Here is a 17,672-nt window from a genome sequence, read left to right as displayed (position 1 = left end):
TCAAGAGAAACTTGTAAATACATTAACATTTCTCATATTCCCTCAGATGAGAGATTCAGCCTGGATAGAGCTGAGAATTATTTGCTTCAAGATGATCATTGAATCTATGAAGGCTGCTGGGATCAGAAGAGACAGAAGAGAAGAGATCCCAGTTCAGAGCTCTAGAGGATACCCACTATTTTTTTTTTTTTGCAAGGCAATGGGGTTCAGTGGCTTGCCCAAGGCCACACAGCTAGGTCATTATTAAGTGTCTGAGCCTGATTTTGAACTCAGGGACTCCTGACTCCAGGGCCAGTGCTCTATCCACTGCACCACCTAACTGCCCCCCCTACTCTTTTTTCTAACCAATTTATTCCCCCCCCAACCCTGCAATTCCCCATTAGTGAAACTCAGATTTTGAAGAGAATTTCCACTTGATATTTCCTTCAGTTTTGGAAGGATGAAATGATCATAGTTTATGACTGTTCTGCTTTCCAGATTTCTGGTTTTAAGGTGGGGGGGGAGAGGAAAGGAGAAAAGAAGAGAAAGAGTGGGGTGGGTGGGAGAGAGAGAGAGAGAGAAATCTAGCAGATGTGCAGCTAATTGAAGTTCCCTTCCCCTATCCTGTCTGTATACAGGATTTTAGGGCGGTGCCTTTTGTCAGAGCATAGGGAAGAGGTTGGATTTGAAAGACAATTAAGATCTAACAAGGAAGACTTGTCAATTGATTGGCAAAAGACAGAATAGCGTGTCAGAGTAGTCTCTGAAGTTTTGAGCCAGGACTGCTGGGGGAAATGACATCTCCAGGAACAGAAATAGGATCATTTGGAAGAGGGGTGGCTGGAGGAGGAGGGGGAAGATGATGAGGCTCATTCTGGAGAGGCATCCAGCACACATGGCCAACAGGCATGTGCAGATCCAGGACTGGGGCTAGGGAGAGAGTTTTGGCTTCCAGCCTGAGGTCATCTTAGAGCCTCTCCACTGGAGAGCTCACTGAGTCATAGGCACTGGTGAGCTCCTCAAGAAGGTTGGGAAGAGTGGTGGACCCCAAGCTCTGGGATCACACACCCCATTGGTAAAAGTGGCAGAGGAGCTAAAGGACTGCACTTGGATTCAGGACCATTGGGCAGTTCCTAGCTCTGACCCAATGACTTGAGTAGTCTGGGCCACCAGTTTCTTCATGAAAAGCCTGTAAAGTCCCTTCTGCCTCTATATCTATAATCCTATAAACCCCAAATAATTAGATATTCACTTATTTATAAATTATAAGTATGTTGCACCATCCTAGTAATGATGGACATTCTAAAATTAAATCAAAAATAAAGTTTTTAAAAGACTGAAATAGACATGAAATGAAATATTTGATCCTAAGAGTTTGTTGAGAAGGAAAGTAAAATGTAGAGAATAGAGCGCAATGGAGAGAGTTGAGGCAAGGAGCCCAACCCGCAGCTGCTGCAATAGATCAGGAGTGAGGCGATGAGGGACGGTGACAGTGGGTGGGGGCCGTGTCAGAGAGTGGGGGACATTTTGGTGTTGCTGAAGTCTAAAACCAGATGATTTGACACAAGCCCAACTTATGGGGGTGAGAGACGGGATGGGGAGGAACTGAGGATGACACTGAAGGTGCCAACTTGGGATGCTGAGAAGATAAAGATATCCTTAACCATAACAGACAATTGTAAGGGGGAGCATTGGAAGAGAGCTAAAGAGGAAAGAAGGAAATCTGTGCTGCTGTTTGCAATGCAGCCATACCTACTCATGTTGTCTAACTCATTCTGGCCTGAGTCCTCTTCTCTTTCCTCTCTCTCTACTGCCTCTCTTGATGACCTCATCCTCTCCCATTCAACTATTATCTATGCAGATGATTCTGTCTAGCTGTCCATCCATCCATCCATCCATCCATCCATCCATCCATCCATCTATCCATCCATCCACCTTTTTAGATATCTATCTATCTAGATATCTATCTTCTATCCATCCATCCATCCATCTTAATGAACAAATGAATGACTGGATAAAAATAAAGAAGAGAGGAGAGATGGGCTCTTATTCGCTGACCACTACCCCAGAGCACAGAGCCTTCAAGGGTACCTACCACAATCAGTCAAATGATCTGGATTGGAGCTAGGAGAGAAAATAAGGGCATAGTTTTGCTAATGCCACCTGCAAAGCTGCCAAGGAATGGCTAGGTCATAGATGCCTGATGAGCCAATGCTCTGCTCCTGAAATTGTTGGGGGTGGGAAGAGCTAGCAGCTTTTATAACAGAAGGCAGGAGTAGAGTAGGGAAGTATCAAGAGATGTGTAGTTGTGTTTGGGTCAGAGACAAGATCCGTATTTGGCTATGGAAGTGAGGATAAGATGGGACCCATCTTCCAACCTTCGGAGGGACTGATCACTCACCCCCTGGGGTTATTCATGGCTACCTTAGGGGTCACAGGGGTAAGAGAGAGCAAAGTAGAGGAGTCTGGACAAAACTATGGGGGATGTCCATGCTTAGGGGTGGGAGGGAGATGGATGAGGAGCCAGCAAAGGAGAGTAAGAAGGAACAGTTAGAGAGGCAAGAGGAAAACCCAGAAAGGAGAACTGTCAGACAGAGACAAAAATAAAGACAGAAAGGATGGAGAAAGACAGACAGATAGAGGGTAAGAAATAGACTGAGACAGGGGGCGGCTAGGTGGCACAGTGGATAGAGCCTTGGAGTCAGGAGTACCTGGGTTCAAATTTGACCTCAGACACTTAATAATTACCTAGCCGTGTGGCCTTGGGCAAGCCACTTAACCCCATTGCCTTGAAAAATCTAAAAAAAAAAATAGACTGAGACAGAGATAGAGGGAGGAGAGACAGAAACAGAAAGAAAAAGAGACAGAGAAACAGAGAGACAGAGACAGAGAAGAGAGAAAGAGAGAAAGAGAGAGAGAGAGAGAGACTCCATGAGAAGAGGTTTATCAGCAGTATCAAAGGCTGAAGAGAATTCAAGGAAGTCTAAGAAAAGGCTGTGAGTCTGTGGCTTCCCTCTAGCAATTTTCTCATGCATTGCAATTATGATCCACACAGATCTTCTGTGGAGGATCTTTCTCTATTTAAGAGACTTTCTTTGTTCTAGGACAATCCTGTCTGCCCATCTGTTATCTCCCTTCTGGCCACAGAAAGTCTATGAACATCCCACTTCCTTTGCAAATAGGACATTTCCTTATCCCACTGCTTTTGCAGAGTTGATTTAGACCCTCCCCACCCCATCAATCAAACCATCAATAAACCTTTATGAGTTTCCTCCTGTGTTGCAGGCAGGATACTAGATGCAGGGTCTACAAAGACAAAAGGAATTTACAAAGTAGGCAAAAGAGAAAAAATGCCTTTGTAACTGGATGCAAGGCCACTTGAGGAAGGGAGACAGAAAAATCAGGGAGATCCACTGGGAGACCAGGAAATACCTATTATGGAAGATGATACTTGAGTGAAACCTTGAAGGAAACTAGTGATTCTAAGAGGTTCTGGTGAGAAAGAAATGCAACCAATCCAGTTCTGGAAATGAACCAATACAGAGCTTTGAAGGCACAAGATGTAAAGGACTGGGCTGTAAGAGAAACTGTAAAAAGACCAGGGTAGCTAGAGCCTAATATGAAGGCCAGAATGAGTAATTAGCCTGAACAATAGATTGTGAAGAGCCTTAAATGTCAAACAAAGAAATTTATATTTGATCCAAGAGATAATAGGGAGCCACTGCCTTGAATGACTTCAGAATTTATTGAGTGGCCAAATGACATGGTCAAACTTGAAAAATTACTTTGGCAACTGAATGAATGATAGACTAGATGGTAGAGACTGGATGCAAGGGGACAAATCAAAAAGTATGGCAACTATCCAGACAAGAGGTCATAATCTGGACCTGGATAATGGTTTTCTAAGTAAAGAGAAGTGGATGGATGGGAGACATGTTGAGGATAGGGTGATATTAGTAATATTTGGAAATGTTAGGTGAATGAGGAGCCAGGGATGACTCTTAGGTAACATACTTAAGTAGCTTTTTGGAAATGTTAATTTGAGGTGTATATGAACTTTGTCTGTACTTGTGGGTAAGTGTGTCCCAGATTTTGGGGGAGGTATTTTAGAATAACTGCTCTACTATATGTGAGGAATGTAGGGTGTTGGTCTTCACAGGGAGTGTGTGTGGGGGGTCCCTTTGAAATCCATTGCAAAGGGTGAGTGGCCCAGACAATCACAAAACTGGGAGAGTTTTCCTAATCCCATTCCAAAGATGACAAACCCAAGATTAGAAGATACTAGTCCTTAACCGGTCAAGAATGACCTGGAGATCTGGACTTAATGAAACTGAGTTTGCACAATTAGGTAATTGAATATTATCTCCCACACCCCCTATGGCGATTGGGATTCATCAGCATATCATGCATCATATGATGGAGGGGAGGATGATATTAGGGGCCTGTCATGGGATGGGCGGACTTCTTAGATTGTAACTCAAATTCTGAGAGCCTATGAAAATCCAAGCAGGAGGGGAAAGTTTCTGAAGACTAAATTATCTGATGTTCAAATGCTACCTCATGCCTCATGCCTCATGCCTCATGCTAGGTGAGGTACCCGTATCCTGCAGGATTTGCGAATAAAATCTACAATTTTCTCTTACTCTAGCAGGTTTTTCTTTCATTTATAACACTTTATCACCTCCGTAAATAACCAGATATCTAGTTGGCACAGTAGATGGAGTGCCAGGCCTGGTCAGAAGGATCTGAGTTCAATTTGGCTTCAGACTTTCACTAGCTGTACAGTCCTGGGCAGGTCCCTTAACTCTGTTTACTGCAGTTTTCCCATCTTATAAAATGAGTTGGAGAGGGAAATGACAAACCTAGTATCTGTGCCAAGAAAACAACTACATAACAACAAAAGCAAATACCTATTTCTGAATGCTAATTAATATCCATTGATAATCAGTGGATGATCACAGAAGTGAGGACTTATGAACCATAGAAATAGAAAAGCACTCCCTCAGAGACCGCTCTAGAACTTTGAGGGAAGACTCAGTTGCCACCCCTAGGGACCTAAGCTGCTATTTTGATTGGGGAGTTGGGAGGGTGAAGCTTAGAACTGTATACTAGCTGTATAACTCACCAATCTGCCCCCATTCTCTGGCCCCAACTCTCAGCAGTCAGGCTCCCAATATAAGTCAATGACAATAACTTATTTCTTCAAACACAACACACCCAAGTCTCACCACAGCGACCCTTGGTTGTGAATGGGGCGACCCTTGGTTGTGAATGGGGCGACCCTTGGTTGACCTGGCCAGACTCAGCTCTGGAAGGCAAGGAAGGCTTCAAAGTCCTCATGATCAAGCCTTGGACTCTCTCTTTTCCTTACTCTCAACCACATTTCCTACTACATTTTTCTCCACTCTCTTGATCATTCCTTCACATTGCCATCACCGAAGTAGGCAGAGTCCTGGGAGAGATTCTTTAGAATGAGAAAGGCCTGGGGGAGATAGACAGGAATCCAGAGATGAGGAAAGATGAAGAGAGGGAGATGATGAAGCAGAAAGACAGGAAGAAAGAATGATTATGTGGACACAGAACATCCCATTTCTTCCATCTTCTGGAAGGCTTCCCTGGCTTTTCTGTCCATAGAGGGAGCTACTGGAGCAGAGAATAGAGCAGGACCTGGAGTCAAGATGATGAGTCCAAATCTAGCTTCAGACTCTTTATTGTGTGACCCTGAGAAAAACACTTAACCTCTCTTTGCCTCATTTTCTTCTGCTATAAAATGGGGAATATAATGGAAAAGTTGTTGTGAGGATGAAATGGAATATTTGGGCTTTTAAAATGTTATTTAATTTTTTTTCTAATACATTCAAAGATAGTTTTCAACATTCATCTTTTTATAAGCTTTTGAGTTCCACATTTTTCTACCACCCCACTCTTCCTCCTCCCTCCCCATGGCAGGGAACAATGTGATACAGGTTATATATGTACACTCATGTTTAACATATCTTCATATTAGTCATGTTGGAAAAGAAGAATCATGACTAAAGGGGGAGAAAAAAACATGAGAAAGAAAGAAAAAACATAAAACAAGTTTTTAAAAGTGAACATAGTATGCTTTGGTCTGCAGTCAGACGCCGTCGTTTTTTTCTCTGGATGTGGATGACATTTTCCCATCACAAGTCATTTGTCCTTAGTCACTGAACTGCTGGGGGAGCTGAGATCATCATAGCTTATCAAGATATTTGAAAAGTACTTAGCAAAGAGTATCTAGAACATAGTAGGCTCTTTGTAAAGGCTTATTTCCTATTCTCCTGGTTCTCACTGAGATTGAACTCTCCCCTCATGACACAATCTCCCTGGGTCTCCTTCCCAGCACTGGCCGCACTTGTGCTCATTTCCCCCAACACAATAGTTGAAGTGGAGGAATCAGAATATTCCGCCTCCCCATTGCCTCTTCCAGGCTCTCCCTCTACCTCCATCACTCAGTAACCAATGCTCCTTTGAAGTTCACTCAATCCATATCTACCACTCAATCAAAATTCTGGGAGCAGTTGTCTTGCTAACCTCCAGGACATTCCCCTTATTTCTCCAACCAGTTCAGTGTCTCTCTCTTTGTCAACTCCTGCCCTCATACTGGGAGATTTTGTCTACATGTTGATGTTCCCTCAGACATCCAAACTTCATGGTTCATCAGCTTATTCATTGCCTACAACTCCCCACAGGGATGGCCATGCCCTCGTCCATCATTGTTCCAAATCCATATGAGTAAACTTTATAAATTTCCATATCTGATCCTAATATTTTGTTGTTTCTCTTTCTGCCTTACCATCCAAAACTATGTTCTTCATCCTCAAGGTGACTTCCAGTCTCTCAGTCCTTCAGTTCTCTGCCCTGGCTATGTTCTTCTCCTTTCCCCATCTTCATTCCTTAGTGAACCAGTTTAACTCTCTATCATCCTTGACCTCTCATCCCATCTCTGATTGTACTTTGTCAAGCCCCATTTGGGGATTTTTTCCACCCTCTGCTGCCTTTGCTCCTACTCTGAATTCACTTCCAGCTGAATGGGGCTGTAGTAAATCACAAAATCATTCTGACAGGTCCAATACAATTTATGTTACACAACCTCAAGAGAGCTCTCACTGTGGCAAGACAATCTTTTTATATCTTCCTAATTGATTGAATTACTCTACTAATCACCACAATGACTCTTCTAAACCATTTTATCCATTCTCAAATCTCCCATAGTTCCTCTCCACCCCCCCCACCTCATCCTGTCAGCTAAGAGCTTTGCCTCGGATTTCACTGAGAACATTGAAGTCATTCATTGAAAGTCATTCACTTTTGTCTACTTCTCATTTCTCTGGACCCCTTCTCTCTTCTGACATTGCCACAGTCTGGGCCAGGTCCTCAACATCTCCTACCTTGACTATTTCAATAACTGGAGTCTTTCCCCATTCCAGAACATCTTCCATTTCAACTGGAGGATTAATCTTCCAATCATCCATAACCCCACTCAACAAACTCTAGTGGCTCTCTATCACCTTGAGGATCAGTATAAAATCCTCTAATTTTTTTTTGTTTTGGCAAGGCAGTGGAGTTAAGTGACTTGTCCATAGTCACACAGCTAAGTAAGTACTAAGTATCTGAAGTTGAATTTGAACTCAGGTCCTCCTGGCTCCTGGACCAGTGTTCTGTGCACTAAGTCAACTAACTGTCTGTCTAATTGACTTTCAAAGTCCTTCATAACTTGCCCCTCCCCCATTTTTCCTGACTTCTTGGACCTTATATATATATATCTTCCTTTCCTGAGGAATTCTCTGATTCAGCAACAGTGGCCTCCTGACTGTTTCTCAGAAAGATGCTCTATCTCTTAATTCCAGTTAATTTCTTTTCCATTTCAATGATATTTTATTTTGTTCCAATTACATGTAAGGATAGTTGTCAACATTCATTTTTGTAAGATTTTGAGTTCTAAATTTTTCTTCCTTCCCCCCTCCCAAGACAGCAAGCAATTTGATATAGGTTATATGTGTACAATCATTTTAAACATATTTCCATATTATGTTGAGAAAGAAGAATTAGAAAGGGAAAAAACAAATTTAAGAAGTGAAAATAGTCTACTTTGATCTGCATTAAGACTCCATGGTTCTTTCTCCGGATGTGGATGACATTTTCCTTCACAAGTCTTTTAGAATTGTCTTTGCTCACTGGATTGCTGAGAAAAATTCAAGTCTTATAGTTGTTCATCACATAATGCTGGGTACAAGGTTCTCCTGGTTCTGCTCACTTCACTCAGCATCAGTTCATGTAAGTCTTTCAAGGCTTTTCTGAATTCATCTTGCTCATCATTTCTTACAAAACAATAGTATTCTCCATCACATTCATATACCACTTCTTATTCAGTCAATCTCCAACTGATGGAGAAAATTTCCAATTTTTTTGCCTCCACAAAAGGAGCTGCCATAAATGTTTTTGAACATGTGACTCCAGGTATTTTCATTGGATGCCCCCATGCTTGGATTCTTTCCCTCTTCAATTCTGCCTCCTGCCTTCCCTGGCTTCCTTCAAGTCTCAGCTAAAATTCCACCTATGAGAAACTTTTCCCAATTCTTCCCATTTATTTTCTTTTTTTTTAATTTTCTTTTTTTAGATTTTTTTTTTTGCAAGGCAAATGGAGTTAAATGGCTTGCCCAAGGTCACACAGCTAGGTAATTATTAAGTGTCTGAGACCGGATTTGAACCCAGGTACTCCTGACTCCAGGGCCGGCGCTTTATCCACTGAGTCACCTAGCCGCCCCAACATTTATTTTCAATTTATTCTGAATATATCTAGCTTGGACATAGTTTACATGTTGTCTCTTCCATTAGAATGTGAGTTCCTTTAGAACAGAATGTCTTTTACCTTTCTTTGTATTCCAGAGTTTAGCAAAAGTTTCTCAAAAATAGTAGGCATTGGGGCGGCTAGGTGGCATAGTGGATAAAGCGCCGGCCCTGGAGTCAGGAGTACCTGGGTTCAAATCCGGTCTCAGACACTTAATAATTACCTAGCTGTGTGACCTTGGGCAAGCCATTTAACTCCATTTGCTTTGCAAAATCCTAAAAAAAAAAAAAAAAACAAATAGTAGGCATTTAATACATGTTTGATGACTGACTCCCTTCTTAATTTCAGTTCATTGCTTCCCTGTCTGCCTTCTATACTTAGTTCAAATCTCATCATCTTGCAGGAGTTCTTTTCTGATTCTGTCTACTGTTTGTGCCTTTTCCCATTCAGATGATTCTAGATAGATAGATATATAGAGTCATAGTGACTCTAAAATAGGACAAGATATCAGAATGCCTGAAACTACCATATGTAATCTTATAAAATATTCAGGCAAAATAAAAGGAAAAGGAAAAGTTAAGTCAGTTTTTTGTAAACAATCATGATAGAAATGGGGTATCTTTAGCAGTGTGGATTAAAGATTACAATTTTTTTAAAATGCATTTTTCTAAGAAAAGCAGTCATCCAGACAAAAGCTTTAAATTTAATTAAGGCAATGAAAGAAAATGGAAATTAAGGGAATAATGAAGAAACTTTTACTACTATCTTGGTTGGGTTAATCGTTTCAAAATCTGAGTTCAATAGATAGAGAGAGATATAGATATAGATAGATAGATAGATCGATAGATCGATAGATAGATATAGAGATAGATGATATAGATAGATATAGATATATAGAGAGAGATGGATATAGATAGTAGACATTATAGATCTATATGCATATATTGTAGACATTCTCTATATATCTATATGCATACCTATTTGCATCCTCTTCATAGATGTATGCATGCATTAAACTGGAAGCTTCTTGAGGACAGGAATATTTTTTGCCTTTCTTTGTATCTCTAGTGCTTAACAGCATCCTTGGAATAATTTGTTGCTTTATAATAAATACTTAAGAGCATCAATGAGACCAAGATAGCTGATGACTATAGCTTTTTAATATGCATGGGATGGAATAATGTTCAGAAAATCCAAAAAAAAAATCAGTGAATATTTTTTTAACCAGATGAGCATAGGAGACTGACAGAGAGCTCTCCAGACATAAGGGTCTGGGTCTGGTCAGGAGTGCATTGAAAAGAGCATTCCATCTTAGGAGAAGCTCTGCACCAGGATAAGAAAAAGCCCCAGATCCAACAAAGAGAAGCTTGCGTAGTTTGCAGAGGCTGAGAACTGGCAGTTCTATTTCTCACCCTAGTTCTCAGTCACAGATCTGAAGTAGACTGAGGAAAGGAACTGTTCTTAAATGGACTACTTCCGAATAAGGAGGGATCCTGGACTTGAGGCTGTGTACCCACCAAGGGGCAAATTCAGAAGCAAGGACTCCAAGAGCAAACTTGGGGAACATTCCAACCTAGACTGAAGCTTGTAGGCAAATAACTAGGATGGGAGTTGCAGAACAAAGGGAAATCCACGGTTCTCTCACTCTGAACGTTTTCCAGCTGGTTGATAGTGAGTCGCAGTTTACTAGAACTCCAACCAGGGACAAGCCAATAGATGCATTGTTTAGACACAAACTCAGGTCAGAAATCTGTAGAGATCATACCATGGAGGACAGCATGCCCTGAAAAAAACCACCTGAGGAACATTGGAAGTATGAAAATTTCCCACCTGAACTATCCCTGAGATCCCAGAAAAACACAGCAACTCAGGGCATCTAGGTGGCACAGTGGCTAGAGCACTGACCCCGGAGTCAGGACGACTTGAGTTCAAATCTAACCTCAAACACTTAATAATAACTGAACTGTGTGACCTTGGGCAAGTCACTTAATCCTATTGCCTTAAATAAATAAAAAAAAATTTTTAAAAAACACAATACTCAATAACCCAAGAAAGCAGCCCAGGCATTCCCTCCAGAAGTACAGAACCTGGCCATAACCTGAAGTCATGAAGTAGTCTGGAATAATAAAAAAGCAAAGAAAGAATACCACCATTAAAAGCTATGATGATGATGAGAAATTCTCAAAGAGAAACTCAGGGAAAAAAAATGATTCCAAACATCTATAAGCAAAGCTTCAAAGACAAAGTTTGATCACTTACTAAACTAAATTTACTGGGAGATGTGAAGCAAAAGTTAAGAAAATGTATTTAAAAGATGTTTATAAATGAATTTAAACCACAAAAAAAAGAAAAATTAGAAAAGAAAAAAGGTTTAAAAGAAAGAATTGGAAAGGGAATTAAGAGTTTGGCACAAGAGCTATAAAACCTTGACCAAGCAATAAACTCCTTGAAAATCAGAATGGACCAAATAAAAGCTAATGACTTCATGGGACAATAAGAAATATTCAAAACCAAAAAACTGAGAAGACAGAAGAAGAAGATGTGAGGTAGTTCATAGTATAAACAACTGACTTGAAAAACAGAACAGGGAGAGAGAATTTAAGAATCATTGAATTACCTGAAAGCCACAACCAAAAGAAAAGCCTAAAAATCATATTCCAATGAATTTTTAAAGAAAACTGCTCAGATCCCTTTGAACCTGAGGGTAAGGTGGAATTAGAAAGAATCCATTGGTCACCTTCTGAATGGAAACACCCAGGGATATTGTGATTGATATGAGTTCAAATAATGCAAAATTTGAGTGAGTGTGAAAATGTGAATCAAAATTCAATTAATCAGATGCATGCAAACTAGTCTAGGGTTTTAATATGTTGCAATTTAACTGGTCTTCACTTATCTATCCTCGCATGTGAATGTGCTGTGCTACTAACTTTTTACTAAGAGCAGTTAATTTTTTTTAAAAGAGCCTTTTAATAAAATGAGCAAAGAGATGGGAAGCTGAGATAGGAGCACTACCATCACAATCAAGGGAGTGGTTTGTTATTACACTAGAACAAAAATTTGATTTAATAAAATGGCGTAGGTGTGGTCATAGTGACTCTAAAATAGAACAAGATATCAGAATGCCTGAAACTACCATATGTAATCTTATAAAATATTCAGGCAAAATAAAAGTAAAAGTAAGTTAAGTCAGCTTGTTGTAAACAATCATGACAGAAATGGGGTATCTTTAGCAATATGGATTAAAGACTACAATTTTTTTTAAAATGCATTTCTCTAAGAAGAGCAGTCATCCAGACAAAAGCTTTAAATTTAATTAAAGCAGTGAAAGAAAATGGAAATTAAGTGAATAATGAAGAAACTTTTACTGCAATCTTGGTTGGGTTAATCATTTCAAAATCTGAGTTCCATTACATAATGTTGAAATTACAGGCAAGGAGGCTGGTGAAGATCAGGATGGGGTAACTCTCTTGATGTTTTGAAGAAATTTAATCAAAAAAGGAGGCTACACTGATCGACAAATTTTTATTGTGGTTAAAACAGGCTTATTCTAGGAAAAGGTGCCATCTAGAATTTATAATTTCTAATAAAGAAAAAATTCTACCTGGATTTAAATTGTTTAAGGACCACCTGAAAATTTTATTAGAAGGTAATGCTCAAGGGGATTTTTTTTAAGAAGGAGATTTAAATTAAAATCAATACTTGCTTATAATTCTCAAACTCCTCAATTTCTGCCACTGATCAGTTCCAGCTCTTTGGCAGCTAAATAAGAAGGCATGGGTGACTAATGCTGATTCTGAAGACTTGTTTTCAAATTATTTTAGCCCAGTTGTTGAAAACTTTTGAAAGGACAACAATATCAAATTTAAAGCCGTACTGATTTTGGATAATGCCCCAGGTCATTCAACTATATATTTGGATCTGTATGAGAATGAGAGCATACAAATTCACTGAGATGTGGTTAAAACTGCCTCTACCAGTGTGCATTTATGAAGAGTCAAAGAAAGAAAAGACAGTTCAGTCCTTGGCTACTAAAGCATTTTAAATAGAAATAATGATCTTTATATCATAACATCAGTGTAGGTTTTTCTTTAGAAAAGATGTTCCATAATTCTAATTTTTTAAAATTTTGCTTTCTATAATTATTACTTTGGGATAAACTTGAATCAGAAATATTTTTCTTATATTTGCTATTATATTAATAAACAGATAAGAAACTTATTTTAAATTTTTTTCTTTACACATTTCTATAGGTCAAGAACTAATTGCATGTTTTATATAGAATTATTACCTCAAATAGTAAAACCAAATAACATGATCGTTTCACGAAATTCATTATTCTACTTTAAATCATAACCTAGCTCTATAAGCAAAAATTCAGAGTTCTCAAATTAAAAAAAACCCTGCATCAACCAGAAAAAAAGAATTCAAAAATGAGGAGTCAGTCAGAATTCCACACAATTTAGCATCCACCACTATAAAGGAGTGCAGAGCTTGTAACACGATATTCCAGAGGGCAAAGGTGAATAATTTCCCCAGCAAAACTGAGTATAATTCCAGAGAGGAAAATGAACTTCAAATGAAGGAAAATACTTCCAAGAATTATGGATGAAAAGACCAGGCTGCATGGAAACTTTGAGGTACAAACACAGAAGTCAAGAGAAATATACAAATTGAAATATAAACAAACAATTATAAAAGGACGAAATAAGTATATATTTTACATTCTAATATGGGGAGACAACACTTGGGTTCCCCTCTGAATCCCTTCATCATCAAGGGTCAGAAGAAGGAGGAAGGAAAGAAATAAGCATTTATTGAGCATCTACTAAATTCCTGTCTTTTTTGAGAATGTACCCTAGTCCTGCTTTTCTCATATTTTTATTGACTCTGACTCCACTTTTATTGACTCCTTTTCCCTCTAAAGGATTCTTGCTCACAGTAATTTATGTAGTGATTACATGAATTCAGTTCACCCCTTCCTGTTCATTTCAGTTCACTGACACTTATGATGTTGATGTTTGGGTCTTGCCATTTGTTTGACCATGTCCCATTTACCTTGGTCCTAGATCTTCCATTCCAGGTTCCTATATAATACTGACGTTTACAGCTTTGGATTCTTTCTTTTGTCATCAGTCACATCAACTGAGCTTCCTTTCAGCTCTGGCTCAACAACTTCATTTTTTTCTGGAATGACTTGTAATTGTCCTTCAATCCTTCACCAGTATTGTGTTGGACATCTTGTCTGAAGGGGTTCTCTTCCAGTATCATAGCTTTTATCACTTTCATATTGTCTATAAGGTTTTCTTGGCAAAGATACTGAAGTACTCTGCCATTTCCTTCTCCGGTGGATCACCTTTTGTCAGAATTCTTCACTATGACAAGCCTAGCTAGAATAATTCTGCACAACAGAGCTCAGAGTTTCATTAAGTCATGCAAATCCTTCTACCATGGCAAGGCAGAGATCCAGCACATTCGTTATAGAAGACTGGAATGATGAAGAATCAAAAGACAATTGGAATAACATGCAAGTTGAGTCTTTGATTACAAAATGAAATAGGTCAGAAATGAATAGAATTCCATGAAGGCCAAGATAGTTCATTGGTCATAGCAAACATCTTTTTTTCAATAACTCAAAAGGCAGCTCTACATATGGATATCACCAGATGGTCAACATCAAAACCAGATTGATTATATCCTTTGCAGCCAAAGGTGGAGAAACTACACAATCAGTTAAAAGAAAACATGGAAACAACTTTGACTCAGATAATAGGTCTTTTCTTTTTCTTCTTCTTCTTCTTCCTTCTTTTCTTTCTTTCTTTCTTTCTTTCTTTCTTTCTTTCTTTCTTTCTTTCTTTCTTTCTTCTTTTTTTGGTAAGGCAATTGGAATTAAGTGACTTTCCCAGGGTCACACAGATAGTAAGTATCTGAGACAGGATTTGAATTCAGATCCTGACCCAATGGTCAGTGCTTTAACCATTGCACCATCTAGCTGTCCCCAAGAGCTTCTTATTGCAAAATTTAGACTTAACTTGAAAAAACTAGGGAAAATCATTAGACTATGTAGGCATGATCTTTAAAAAATCCCTTATAAATATAAAGTGGAAATGATAAATAAATTTAAGGGCTTAGATCTAATAGGTGGAGTGCCTAAAGTACTAAGGATAGGTATTTGCAATATTGTACAGGAGGTAGCAATAAAAAGCATTCCAAAGAAAAAGAAATGGAAGAAAGCAAAATGATTTTCTGGTGAGACAAACTAAATCATGACTGATTGGAAAAATGCAAATTACAACAATTCTGAAGTACCATCTTACATCTACCAAACTGGCTAATATGAGAGAAAAGGGAAATGATAAATACTGGAGGTTAGTGGAGGCAATGGAATTCTATCTGAAATATTTAAGGTCCTAAAAGATGATGTTATTAAAGTGCTTCACTCAATATGTCAGCATATTTGGAAAACTCAATAGTGCCCACTGGATTGGAAAAGATCAGTTTATGCCCTTTTAAAGAAGGGCAATGCTAAAGACATGCCAGTAAGGTTAGGCTTAAGATTTTGCAAGCAAGGCTTCAACAATATATCAACTGAGAATTACCAGAAGAGCAGACTGGTTTTTGAAGTGGCAGAGGAACTAGAGACCAAATTTCCAGTATTCACTGGATTATGGAGATAGCAAGGGAGTTTCAAAAAAAAAAACCTATTTCTGTTTGTCTACCCCCAAACCCTTGACTATGTGGATCACAACAAAATGTTTCAAGTCCTCAAAGGGAATGGATGGGATTACCAAATTATCTTACTGTCTCCTGAGGAACCTCTATGTGGGTCAAGAAGCAACAATTAGACTGAACATAGAACAAGTGCTTGGTTTTAGTTTGGGAAAGGAGGGCAACAAGGTTGAATATTATTACCTGATTTATTTAACTTTTATGCAGAGTAAATTATGTGAAATGCTAAGATGGATGAATCAAAAAACAGAATTAAGATTGCTGGGAGACATATTAACAATCTTAGCTTTGCAGAAGATACTACTCTTGGCAGAAAGTGAAAAAGAATTAAGAAATCTCTTGATGAGAATGAAAGAGGAGAGTGCAAAAGTTGTCCTGAAACTTAACTTAAAAAAAAAATTTAATATCATGGCAACTGGTCCCCTTACTTGTCGACAAATAGAGGGAGAAGAAATGGAAGCAGTGTTAGATTTTTCTATCCTGGGGCTGAAAAATCACTGCAGATAGTAAATGCAACCATGAAATTAAAAAATGCTTGCTTCCTGGAAGGAAAGTTATGTCAAATCTGGACAGCATACTAAAAAGGAAAGACATCACCTTGCCAACAAAGTTAAATATAATCAAAACTGTGGTTTTTCCAGTAGTAATGTATGATTGTGAGAGTTGGATTACATGGAAAGTTGAGTACTGCAGAATTGTCCCGTTTCCAGTTGGAGAAGACTTTTAAGAGTCCCTTGGACAGCAAGGAGATCAAATTCGTTAATACTTAAAGAAAGTAATTCAGATTACTAATTGGAAGGACAAACTCTGAAGCTGAAACTTAAATACTTTGACCACATCATAAGAAGATAGGTCTCATTGGAAAAGACCCTGATGTTGGGAAAGATTGAAGGCAAAAAGAGAAAAGGGTAGCAAAGAATAAGGTGGATGAAACAAACTGAACTTGGATACAGTGAGGCTAGAAGGGCCTGAAGTGCTATGGTTCAAGGAAGTCATAACAAGACTAAACAAATGAAAAGATGCCTAAGTCAATGTTAAGCATGGGGAGATAGCAAAACAAACCAAAAGATAGTCCCTACCCTCAAGTAGCTTACATTCTAATACTCTCCCCCACCCCTCAATTCCCACTCCAGCCCCACTTGAAGACTTTAACAAAAGGAAACTGGAAGATTGAGGGGAGTGTGAGGAAGAGTAAGGAACAGGATCAGGAAAAGAAGGAAATTAGGCTTGCTTGGTTCCTTCCACAAAATGAAGGCCCACAAAAGAACTCACTAATGAAATGGAGGGATGGGTGGATTTTATGGAGGAAAATTTCAGAGTGAGTAGAACACAGGTGTGGTAGGCTGTTCCAGAGCTAGGAGGTCCCAAGCATAGAAGGAAATCTAAATAAAGTCTAAATAGACAGAAGAGCTGGGAGTGGTTCTATTATGTTTTGTTCATCTTGAAAGAACAATGGGAAAGAAGGGGCAGGTTAGGAAAAATTATCTCACATAATCAGAATGCCCAAGTAGAAAGCTATATAAACACGAAGGAAGGGATAGGAGGAGATGATGACACAAATCTTATCTGAATACTCAAAGGAGGGATGAGTACAGTTTCCCAAGAGTTTTAGTGAATATTTAAGTTCTTAATGCATAAGATTAATAATAAATTCAATAAACATACACATATAAGCGCATACATAAAGCTTATAAAGAAATACATTTTATGGAACAAGGAAACAAGTGAAAAGAAAACAGGGAGGAGGGAGAGTAGATTAAGGGAGGCAACAACAATAATAATCATAGTGATAGCTGATCTTTAAATAGAACTAGACATTGTGCCAAGCACATTGCAATTACCATCTCATTTGATATAGGCTCCTAAGTCAAGCAAATTGTACAAAAAATATTTCTAGGTCTTTTTGAGGCGGCAAAGAATTGGAAACAGAGAGGTGCCCACAATGGGGAAGTATTTTCTGTGTGTGTGATAAATGCTATTGACTGTAAGAAATGATGAAAAGAACAGTTTATCGAAAGCTAGGGAAATGTTTGAACTGGTGCAGCATGAAGAGAACTAGGAGGATAATGGATAGGATGACAAAAAATCTAAAGACAAACAATTTTGCAAGACTTGGGAACTCTGATCGGCTTGATGACTAGCCATGATTTCA

The sequence above is a fragment of the Macrotis lagotis genome, chromosome 2 (assembly GCF_037893015.1).
Source record: "Macrotis lagotis isolate mMagLag1 chromosome 2, bilby.v1.9.chrom.fasta, whole genome shotgun sequence".
Lineage (NCBI taxonomy): Eukaryota > Metazoa > Chordata > Mammalia > Peramelemorphia > Peramelidae > Macrotis > Macrotis lagotis.
This window is presented reverse-complemented; position numbering follows the sequence as displayed.